Below are 12,015 nucleotides of genomic sequence, written 5' to 3'. Positions count from 1 at the left end.
GAGATATATACAGTAGGCTGAGACGAGCTCTCTATACTGAGAGATACGGTAGGCTGGGACCAGCTCTCTATACTGAGATACGGTAGGCTGGGACTAGCTATCTATGGAATGAATTAGAAAATAATGCATATCTTGTCTTTATCCTGCAGGTCTGTCTCTGCCACATATTTCTGAGGAGCTCCTGGGTCTGGGAAACTTTGGAGTCAGCACTGACCTTTTATCCTGGTTCTATAAACCAGATCACATGCAAGAATGTTGCTTCTTAAAAATTCTCAAAAGTGATGAATAGCTGTAGTCCATGCTAAAGGAAAATTGAGAACACCAAGTTGTTAGTGAGAGCTGAATCACTCTGAGTGATGGAGTGAGAAGTTTTATTAGGTTGGTGCAAAAGTAATTTGCGGTTTTTTACATCAATTTTAATGGCAAAAACTGCAATTACCTTTGCACCAACCTATAGTTCACAGAGTCAGGTAGACTAGGTAAAAGGCAGGCAGAAAGCAGAGACTGGGGAAGTGGAGAAGAGTTAGTGAAATGATTTGACTTTGGAGACAATGGGGTGAAGGCCCAGGGAAGGTTCCACACTCTTGGGGTGGCCATAGGAAAGTTTTAAAACTCAGAATTTAATTTGACTCAATTTGTTTGCCAATTCAACTCTCAATTTGTAATTTGCAATAAACTTTTCTATCTTCACAAATTCTTTACATGGTAGGTTTTTGTGGAAAACAATAAAGGTGATGAACATTCTGTCTGGGTCAATGGTTCTTGATCTTCAAGACTCTTTAAAATCACTTGGGGAACTTTTGAAATCTGCATGCTGATGTCAGACTCCTGAGTGATTACAACAGAATCTCTGCAGGTGGGACCCAGGAATCAGTATAACTTAAAAGATCCCAGGTGAATCCAATATGCAGCTTGCTTTGGAATGAGTTATTGTGAAACAATAGACTACAGTGATCAACGTGAACTCATCTGAGAGACTCCTCGGCAATCATGTCTGCTTTGTTCTTTAATCAGTTCTGTTTCACATTATTGGAAACACCTATTTTAATTTTATAAGCCTCCATTTTTCTCAAAACTTCCACCTCCAATTCCATGTATACTCTCAACTAATGACTTCCCTTCTACCTTTCAGAGATAATTAGAGCTCAACATGAAAAATTTCTTTATTTCCTGTCACCAAATCTGTAAATGCGTTTTTTTCTTAATTACTTTTCATTAGTGCCTTTCTATCAACATTTGACCATCCAAAATCATCCATCTCTAGAAAGTAACAATACAGAAATATAGGGTGTGTGTTTGTTGGAAATAAAATAATACTAACAAAGACCTCTCTGAACCAACATAGAAAAGAGAACACAGTTTATTACTACATGAACATGGTCAGATTTCTATGCTCGTAGGTACTACAAAAGTGACTAAAAAGTCTATAGAGACTTTCACATAATTTATTTAGCAAAGCAGAAGTGAAAATAACTTCTCATCTCCTCAAGAGACAAAGGGTTACATCCTAAGATAGTCTTCTTGGGAAAAACTCCCAAGTAAGTTTTGAAGGCATTTATTTACAATTCCAAGGATCAGAAAGTCTGCATTCTTCCATTGCAAAATTAAAAGAGTAAAATTATTTGGACCTATTAAGATTTCAAGGAAATACTCTAAGGAAGAGAGGAATGGAAAGATAGTGACCCCCAACCTCAAAAAGGTCATCATTTTACCCTTATGGTATGCTTTGGTTGGCATATGCATATGTATTTCTTAGCTTTGTGAAGTGAGAAAACCTAGAACACCTAGCTTCTAGACCTTTGTATCCAAACACTATTTCTCCATGGCAGAAACCCATGCTCTTTGGGGAAATGGTTAATTTTTGGAATAGGGAAAAATGGTTAATTCCTCTGTCTACAGAAGAAGGCTGCCTCATGTGGATTGAAGCCACAACTGAGTAACGGCTTCAATGCATGTAGGTGACCCACGTGGGGTGTCAGAATCAAAACAAAGTGAGGAAGCATCCAGATAGATGTATTATCCATCACCTGGTGTCTAAACTCAACAGGCTATTAGTACCTATGTAAGGCAATGGCACAGAATGGGATAAAAAGGATTTGCATGTAGAAGAGGTAGATCATTGTGGGATTTTTCGTGGTCTAAATCGAATGAAAGGGGCATCTGTATAAGAGGGCTCCAAGGTGCCAGGTATCAAAGCCAAAGAACAGGAGAAAGAGTCCGTGCAAAAGTGGTGGCAGAATCCAGGCAAGATGAAAAGGGCATCATCACAGTGATGTAGCATGTTTGGCGTGTCAGAGCCTAACTGAGCAGGGTTGGGTGAGCACCCACATGGGTTTAGCTGAGGAAGGATGAGAAGAGTATCTATGTGAAATGGATAATAATCTAGGGGTTAGGTCGGAGCCCAAGGATGGCATCCAAGAATGAGGGTGGCCAAGCATGAGGTGTTGGAGCCAGAGTAGAGTGAAAAGGGTAACTACACACAGGGGTTAGCTTAATGTAGAGTGCCAGGGTCTTGAATGGGGTCTTGGGATTAGACAGTAACAGGGTATTAGCGGGAATACAACCAACGCTGATAGTTGTGAATATGTAGGAGAAATCCTGTTTGTCAGGAATAAATCCCAAAATATCTGATGGTAATTGGGAATCAGGTCAGTAACTTATTCTCTAATGGTTCAAGAAATTTTTTGTGTGTATTTTACTTGCAAATTTTGTCTAAATATCAATATATCAATATATATATATATTTTTATGAACCAGCAAATAGCAAATTCATTCTTAGGTATATTCTCAATAGAAATGTATACATACTGAAAAGCTTCTTGTTTGGATATTTGAAAGGAACCACCACATTCCACAGAACATATTTACGTGGGGCTTTTATTTAAAGGCAAAGATATGGTGCAGCAAGTGAAAGAGAGCGCAGGCATGGACTGGGAGTCTGAAAGACATCCCATGTTGAAAGCTACCCAAGGCTACAAGTATTCACAGACACAGAGTGTGCTAGCAATCTTGCTTTCAGGAGGGCTTGGAAGAGAAGTTCTCAACAAGCCTTCTGTGTCTCCTTGTCCATATAATCAAGCTAGGTTTGTCAAACCAATTAGGCCAGTTGTAAACCATCAGTGAAAAACTGACCCTGCAGGTTACCAGGAGGCATTTCCTGACTTTAAATCATACATGATAAATCTCATTGCGGTTATCTTCACCAAGAGTAAAAAATCCAGATATCCAGGTAAAAAGAGCTTTTTCTGTTGAGCTATAAATCTGCACATATTTTTACTTAAAAAAAACAAGAATATTTAAAGCATCATATTCATAATAACAATAACTGAAACCAACCCAAATATATCCATTAGGAGAAGAAATAGGAAATAAATTGTGATCTATTTCTACATTGAATACTGTGGAACAATGAATAAATACGCATTATTGTTACATAAAACAACATAGATCAATATGGCAAACAATATACTGATATTCCCTTTACAGAAAGTTCAACACCCAGGCAAAACCAATCTCTTGTGTGAGAAATTAGGATATTAGTTGCCTTTGGGGTATTAAAAAGAGAGTAATGGGCCAGGCTTGGTTAACTCATGCCTGTAATCCCCGCACTTTAGGAGGCTGAGGTGGGCAAATTGCTTGAAGCCAGGAGTTAGAGGTCAGCCTGGCCAATATGGCAAAACCTGTCTCTACTGAATTTTAAAAAATTAGCTGGGCATTGTGGTGGGTGCCTGTAATCCTAGCTACTTGGGAGGCTGAGGCATGAGAATTGCTTGAACCCAGGGGGTGGATGTTGCAATGAGCCAAGATCATGCCACTGCACTCCAGCCTGAGCAACAGAATGAGACTCTGTCTCAAATTAAAAAAAGAGTAAGGATTGATAGTGAATATAAAACAAGGTGATAGTTGCCGGTTATGTTTTATTTCCTGTCTTAGCTGATAGTTAAATGGCTGTGTTAAAAATGTAAAAATTCATCAAGCTTAAAATTTGTTCTTAGATGTGCTTATGCAATATTTCAATAAAAGTGATTTTTAAAACATTTTGTACACATTTAACATATGTGTGCACGCATACATACACACGTGCACACACATACTCAAAATTTGTACCTGCTTTTGGAGTCTTCTCAAGAAATCCATTTAACTTAGCACTGAGTGGGTAGTGACATTATACTATGTGTTTCTTTATTCTTCACCTTTTAAAGTTTTCTTCTATTATTTCTGTATTTGTTTTTCATTTTCATGTTTTATCTCTTGGTGACTCATTTAGGTGGATATCACAACTTATGAATTCAAATTCCATTTCACTTAATGTTTCTCTCACATTTTTCATCTTTTTATGTGTTTTTAAATTTATTTTATGAAAATAGCTAACTGAGGTTGATCCTCAAATTCAATTTGAAGGCATAGGGTGTTCATGCACAAAGTACTAGGCAGTTACTTTAAAATATGAGATAGATTTTAGTCTTATAATCTACAGGTGTTACAATGTAAAAAATATCATATTCTATTCTATTTATCTATTTATTTTTTATTTTATTTTATTTTTTTGAAACGGAGTCTTGCTCCAGTCACCAGGCTGGAGTGCAGTGGTGCGATCTCAGCTCACTGCAACCTCTGCCTCCCGGGTTCAAGCAATTCCCCTGCCTTAGCTTCCCAAGTAGCTGGGACTACAGGTGTGCACCACCATGCCCAGCTAGTTTTTTGTATTTTAGTAGAGATGGGGTTTCACCATGTTAGCCAGGATGGTCTTGATGTCCTGACCTCATTATCCACCTGCCTTGGCCTCCCAAAGTGCTGGGATTACAGGTGTGAGCCACTGTGCCTGGCCCATATTATCTTTTTAAATTAAAAAATAGTATAATTTATGTAGTATGAGACCTTTAAAAATATCTGTGTGTATGTGGTCTGTGTGTCTTAAAAAGAGTGCAGGCAAGTGTATTTCTAGAAACATATTTTATTAGTTGAGTGCATTGCGTTGCAAGTAACAGAAGACATTCTTATAGTGACTTAAGCAATAAAGTTATTCAACTTTTTCTACATTACAATACCTCTGGAAATGGAGACTACCAGATTTCCTGCAGCAGCTCAACAATGTCAATCACCCAACTTCTTTCTGTTCTGCCACCACAACACATTCCATTTTCATTCTATGTAATTCCTCACAGTTATAAGATCACACACAACTAACAGAACTTAAATAATTATGTCTTTAAACAATAAAACCAAAGAAAGAAAAAATTTCATATATTTGGCCATCATTTTCATTAGAGGTCAAAATCCTACTAATTAGCTCCCTCCTTTGGCATTCTTCCTAAACACATTCTATTAGCTGGAAACAGGACAAATGTTCATCTCTAAATCAATCACAAGCAAAGGGAATTACATTAACGTTTGCATTAGTTTGCTTTTGCTCCCATGATGCTTAAGAAACATGATCAAGAAGCTAATGACCTATAATAGCAAGCGTTTACTCCTTGCTCATGAATTTTGTGAATTGGTTGCAGCACTTCTACCTTAGACTACAGATGAGATTCAGGTGTGCTCCAGGAGACTCTCATTCCTGGACCCATGTTGAAGGACACAGACTACTTAGGGCATTTGATTTTTATAATGCTGAGCAAGAGTTGAAGAGGAGAAGCTTCTTTAAAGTTCTGCTCAGTTACTTCTATTACTATTAACCTACCCAAATTCTACTGGGTAGAGCAATCTCATAGCCAAGCCCAAAGTCAATGATACAGGGAAATATTATCTTTCCTCATAAAAGCATGGTAAGGATGGGGAGGGAACAAGAATCCTCTTTTTTAATTTTTTTTTTTCCCGAGACACAGTCTTGCTCCTCTGTCATCTAGGCTGGAGTGCAGTGGCGCAATCTTGGCTCACTGCATCATTCACCTCCCAGATTCAAGCGATTCTCACACCCCAGCCTCCCAAGTAGCTGGGATTACAGGTGCGCAGCAGTATACCCAGCTAATTCTTTGTATTTTTAGTAGAGAGGGGTTTTGTCACGTTGCCCAGGCCATTCTTGAACTCCTGAGCTCTGGCAATCTGCCTGCCTCAGTTTCCCGAAGTGCTAGGAGTACAGGTGTGAGACACTGCACCTGGCCGGGAACAAAGAATTATGAACACACAATACAATCTACCACAATATTCACGGCCTAGACCAGTCATGGCTCATCCTCTCAGATTGGGAGAGGAATCCATATTCTGTGAAATTGTTGCAACAATACAAACATAAACAATCTATGATCATTGTAAACAAGAAATAAGGAATTGTGGCTATTGAATAGACAACAGTTCAATGTTGACTTCTCATTATTTAAACAAATTAGGCTTTTTTTTCTAATTGAGAAAATGCACAAACTTGAAGAAACAACTCCAATATTGATGAAAATAGCAATGATTTACTTATTGACTAAATATTTTAATTCAATGATTTGGAAAGAGAGATTTTTAATCTTCCAGAAAAAATTCTACCTTATTTAACAAAGGCTGAAATGTATATATATGGGACATTCATTTCACAGCATATCAGACAACTCTCTGACACCTTGGGTGCCCAGTTTTATTTCAGGCAGGACAGCAACATATTTCTTCTTTTAATTCTGGCCCATCCACTGGCACAGACTGGTCCCTTATGTTACCATCATGAGCTAGTGATACAGGAAGAGAAGCATTGCTGATCTGTGAAATTGGACAATACATTTAATCTGTCTTGGTATTTAAACCACAGTAAGTACCATGTTTAATTGGGTTTATGAAATGACATCTTGTTCAGGGCAAGGATCAGTATTGAAGAGGAGCTATGCATAATGCTAAATTAAATGCCCAAGTTAAAGCTAAATTGTTACACACACAAGTCAGTAATTTCAGATCTATGACTCGCAAATAAATCACAAATTGACCTCTTTGAGCACACTGCAGGAAATACTTTGTGTGGCATTATATGGCATTAATTGTAAAAGCCAAATCTGACTTCTTTCTAATTATATGTCCAAAAATCAAAACTAAGAATTCTCTCTCTTTGGATTTTCTGACTTTCTTTCCTTAGTATTAAGGTAATGAACGACTTTAAAGCTACAGTTGTGGGAAATGCAAGAGCTTATCCAACAGTTAATATCTGAATCTTAGGGTTTATCAACTGTAGCATATCTAAAGACACAAAACCCACCTTCTCTGATTTCCTGGATGCTCTAGATGTGCAAATACAAACCTCATTGCATATGGAAGTGCCCTATCAGGCACAATTTTCATAAAGGGAATTTAAGTTGCTCTTTTAATTTGTAGATCAGACTGTGTAGTCCAGGAATCTAAGACTAATGAGCCACTTTCTCAGAGAATCTCTTCTTCTAAATAAACAAGATCTTTTGCACTGACCCAGGAAATCTGAGTTGTAGCTGAAAAAGTAATTATACCAATATTATAATAGGCATATCTGCAACAATACAAAAGAAGGTTTTCTCCGTCTCCAAAGTTAGATGTTCATTCAGATGAAATGCAACTTATTTATCTGGAATGTTTTAAATGTTTTCCTTTGTGCCTCTAAATGAGCAGAAAGACACTTCCTTTTAAGAAGAAAAGAGAAAATCCATTATTTTTACTTTTTCTTTATATATATAAATAAACAAATTCCCAAACTAAATTTTTCCCCTACTAATTTTTGGAATAAAATTAGAACTGATCATTATGAGCAAAATGTTTTCAATTAAGACATAATTAATTAAATGTGCAAATGCAGAATACATTTGGATGTGCTATCAGATGATTGATTATGCCGAAATCTAATTTTACACTTAAATTGCCAGCCACACACCTCGTCTTGAGCTGTTGACCCATAGCACGTTACCATAAGTTAAACCTTACCTCTGGAGGAAGTGGCCTCAGTGGACACATTTTTTTCTGCAATAATTCTATGACCATGCCATAGTATCTGTCTTTAGAGAGTAGTCAGAGGTACCTTGCATGAAGGAGCTTCATTCTTGCCATCCTTCTTGTTTTTCAAACAGCATTTTGTTTAATTTTAAATAAGTGATGCATGTCTTGGCAAATTGTGAAAGAAAGACCTCTTTTACTCTTTTCTACTTACTCTTTTTCTACTCACTTACTCTTTAAAAGAAAGTTGATAATTAAAGTACTAATGTGTGAAAAGGTACTGAGCTTTGAACAATTTTTTGGATTATTTAATATTGCATTTTAAATTGTCTAAGTTATAGATACAAATGTCTGAATCTATACTTGCTTTTGGTGTTTATGTGTTAAGTATATCCTCAAACTAACCAGGATAATGAATTTTTATTGCCTCAGAGATGGAAAGGATATTTAGCAAGGTTTGTAATTGATATGCATCCATATTGCTCTAAAAAATGAAGAGATTCCCATCACATAGTTTAAAAAATTTATAGGTCCAAAAATTGGCTACAGTCAATAATTCTTCTCTAAATCTGGTGTTATTTTACGTTTCCTGAATATTTGAAAAATTTGTAAAATATTTTTCAAGGATTCTAAAAAGTGAATGATTGAGGAGGAAAGCAAAAGTTATCAGTGAAAGCATTTGTTGAATGTCTACTATGTGCCAAGCAGTGCGCTTGGTTTTCTTATGTGTCATGTCTTTGTGAATCAATTACTAATCCATAGGTTGGTGCAAAAGTCATTGCGGTTTTAATAATCACTTTCAAGGGCAAAAACTGCAATTACTTTTGCACCATACTAATATCATTTCTCAGTCCCAAGCCAATGCTTCTATACCGTTTTTGTGTGTGTGTGTGTGTGTGTGTGTGTGTGTGTGTGTGTTTGCAATGTTGAGTTGGACATCTACAACGGCCTTCCATGAGGCAGCATACTGTCTTCCAGAGTGTGATAAGGAAGTTCCTTGGATTAGATACCTTTCTAGCCTGAAATATAACAATTTGCATTTCAGTCCTTTGAATTAGACATTTTTGTCTTCAGATAATTTCTTTGGAAATACAAATGTTCATCAAAGTTTAGTTACCTTTTGGGTCACTGAAGCTTAAATATTAGCAGGTTTGCTGGTTAGCTTTCTTCAAGAATAGTGGATATTTTGCCACAAAGGGAGAATAGGAAGCCAGAGAGGAAAGTGGGGGGGGGGGGGGGGAAACCAGGGAACACAAGGGAATAAATACAAAGGATAAATACAAGGGAAGGAGATAGACGGTATTAGCATTTACTACCCCATCATTGTATGGACCTTGATTTTTCTCCTGGAATTGCTGAAGAATGGCTCAGTTTCCCTTTTCTTGTGTAATTCTTTGATCCAGTTGTAGTCTCACTTTTGAAAGCTCACTTTTAGAAAGATGAATATTTAGAAAAATAGGCAAAGTGATGTCATGGTTTACAATCTTCAATTGGGAAATCCAAAACCATGGTTCTCAAACTTGGCTACTCATGGAAACCATCTGGGAATTTTTTTAAAAAATACTTATGGCTGGTTCCATGCCCATAGATTTTTTAAAAAAAAATTCTTCCAAAGGATTCTGACATCCTAATCAGGGTTGAGAGCCACTGCTCCGAAGAGCTCGACATAATCAAATGAACAATTATCAGGTGCTCACGTAGACTTAGGAAGGCCCAGCACAAAGCAAAACCATAGAGACGTTGAGTCCTCTTTTGCTTCAGCATTCATCATCCAATTCCAACTCCACGCTTTTCCTACTTCCAACTTCCATCTTTGCCCCAAGCAACCTGTGTAGGGAACCTAATGGTTCCCTGCTCCACTGAACATCTAAAGACTATGGTGGTGATAGAAAATGAGAGTCATCAAAAAGCTCCAAGTTTAGTGAAGCTGTGCAAAGCGAACAAGCCCTTGCTGAAAACTTCGGTGAATGAACCAAGATTCTACAGAAACTGCTCAGCTTTGCAGTGATAATTTTCTGTGAAGACATAGACTGAAATGGGAATAAGGGATAGAAAGTTGAAAAAGAATTTTCTCAGAATTCACATGTAACCTTACAGAAGGCAAACAGAAGGGTTAGCAAGATACATGGAATCACGCAGCTGAGGTGAGACAATGTAGGAAAATTAAGCATGAGATAGGAAATCAGGGTACTGTGTCTCTTTGTGAAGACTCAGTTCCCTCTAATGGCTCATAAACCTAAAATCCCTACTTCATTCTTTGTAACTTTTTCCTCATTTCTTTCTGGAATTTTTGGATTCCCCTCTTTTTAAGACAGCTTGAGAGAAAGGATTATCAGAGTCAACCCAATAGGCATTTATTAAGACACTACCAGGGATAATATCCTGAGTAAATGATTGCCAAATTTGAATATGTGGTTAGAAACACCTGAAGGACTGCTGAGCCCCACACCCCGAGTTTCTAATTCATTGAGTTTGAGCTGTGGCTTGAGAATTTACATTTCTAGCAAATTCCCAGATGATATTGATATTGCTGTCTGGAGGCCACACATTGAAGACCACCGCCTCTAGGAATGGGAAAAGAAATTAGATATCAGCAATCTGCCCTTAATGAGGTTGCTTAAGGTTTTGTATTAGGGGATGTACTTTGCCATAGAAAATGTCATATAAATGACAAACTAAGAACACTGGCAACATATTTTAAAAGGAAAATATAGTACAATACACTCCAGAGGTTCTGAGAAGGATAAATAATTAAGTAGTGGTGAGGCAGAAGAGGGTAATTAGAGATGACAAAGACAAATACAAAAACCATGGGCCACAGAGCCAGGGGGGGCCTGGAGGTGAGATGAGCTTATTACGGAACAACTGCATATGTGGACCGAAGGACAAAACTCAAGGTTTTAAATGCTATGAAGTGTAGGGCCATGCTGCTGGTGCTAATTAAGCACTGAGAACTAGCTTTCATACAAGGCTGAGATCTGTACATGAGAGCTGAAACAGCCTCTTGCTTCTTGATCATGAACATCTTCAGTTAGATGCAGAAAGGGTCTAGTGAGGGTAGGTGGGTTACTCAAAATTCCTAGTGTTTAATTAGTTTTAGCTAGTTAAGACTGATTGTGATGAAACACAATGTTTAACTTTGCTGTCTCCTAGGTGCTGCCAGAAATGAAAAATCTCCTTTTTACAGAAAAGAGAACATAGAAGGGCAGTCCAGAGTTCAGTCTCAAAAGCGACCCTGGGCAGGGACTGACAAAGGGTTGAGGAGTGTCCGTTAACCTGAATATTGGTGATGAAAAATGTATCCTGAAATTGGAGATAGCAAGACCCTTGGTGAATTGTTGAGCAGATTGGGTTGATTTCAGTGAAGGATCTAAAAGGAAAAATAAAAACATTAATGCTTCTATGTAGTATTTAAAAGTTGTGATTATAAGATGGCAAGTATAATCACACACCAAAAAATGACATTTGTGTGCCATGTGAGTGGTGGGCTTCAGTGCAGTCACCCAGAGAACATTGACTATTTGTCATATGTTCAAGACACATTTTGAGACATCTAAGGAAATAGAACTTATTACTTTGTTGTATGTGCACATAGGTGCACACACAGGGTATTACTCAGCTAATTTTTTCAGCTTTATTCTATATAACTATGTATTTTTTTCCAATCTTATTCTGCCTGACTATTCAGATTTTACACTGTTTAGATTTGGCTGCTTCCAAATTGCACCGACTGTCTTTGACTGATATGGACAGAAGGCGGGCAAATACTAGTAGAAGACGGCAGGGTCTTTGGCAAGGGCTCGACCCACAAGCCTGGACCTACAGCCCAAAGTGAGAACTATCCCTGTTTTCCCGCCTGAATATTGCCTTTTGGCCCACCCCCACCCCACCCTCTATCCTGTGCCCATAAGAACCCCAAGCACCAGACTCAGTGGACACACACACAGAAGAGAGAAGTGTCTAGATGTTGAAATGAGAAGCAGCAGCTGGAGGTCAGGGACTACTACGGTCAGAGAAGAGTTCAGCCAGACACAGCAGGCTCCAAGGTAAGATTATCTTCCGGCTCCACCCCTATTTCAGCTCCCCTTCCTACTGAGGGCCACTTTTACCACTCAATAAAGTCCTCCACATTCACCACCTTCAATT

The 12,015-nt window shown here is 37.9% G+C and overlaps 1 protein-coding gene and 1 long non-coding RNA gene across 3 annotated transcripts in view; one reads left to right on the top strand and one right to left on the bottom strand.

The window, feature by feature from the left end:
* LOC126932263 (uncharacterized) overlaps positions 1-4,469 on the top strand; it is a 67,411-nt gene extending 62,942 nt beyond the window's left edge. For both annotated transcript variants that reach the window (XR_007718151.1, XR_007718150.1), the window contains one exon: positions 78-4,469. This is a non-coding gene — a long non-coding RNA (uncharacterized LOC126932263). The remainder of the gene's footprint in view (positions 1-77) is intronic.
* Positions 1-12,015, bottom strand: part of HNMT (histamine N-methyltransferase) — a 1,236,603-nt gene that overhangs the window by 114,712 nt on the left and 1,109,876 nt on the right. The gene's annotated exons all lie outside the window — the stretch shown is intronic.

This window comes from Macaca thibetana, chromosome 12 (genome assembly GCF_024542745.1).
Source record: "Macaca thibetana thibetana isolate TM-01 chromosome 12, ASM2454274v1, whole genome shotgun sequence".
In the NCBI taxonomy this organism is placed as follows: Eukaryota; Metazoa; Chordata; class Mammalia; order Primates; family Cercopithecidae; genus Macaca; species Macaca thibetana.
The sequence above is the reverse complement of the archived record's forward strand: the minus strand, read 5'-3'. Positions and strand labels throughout refer to the sequence as shown.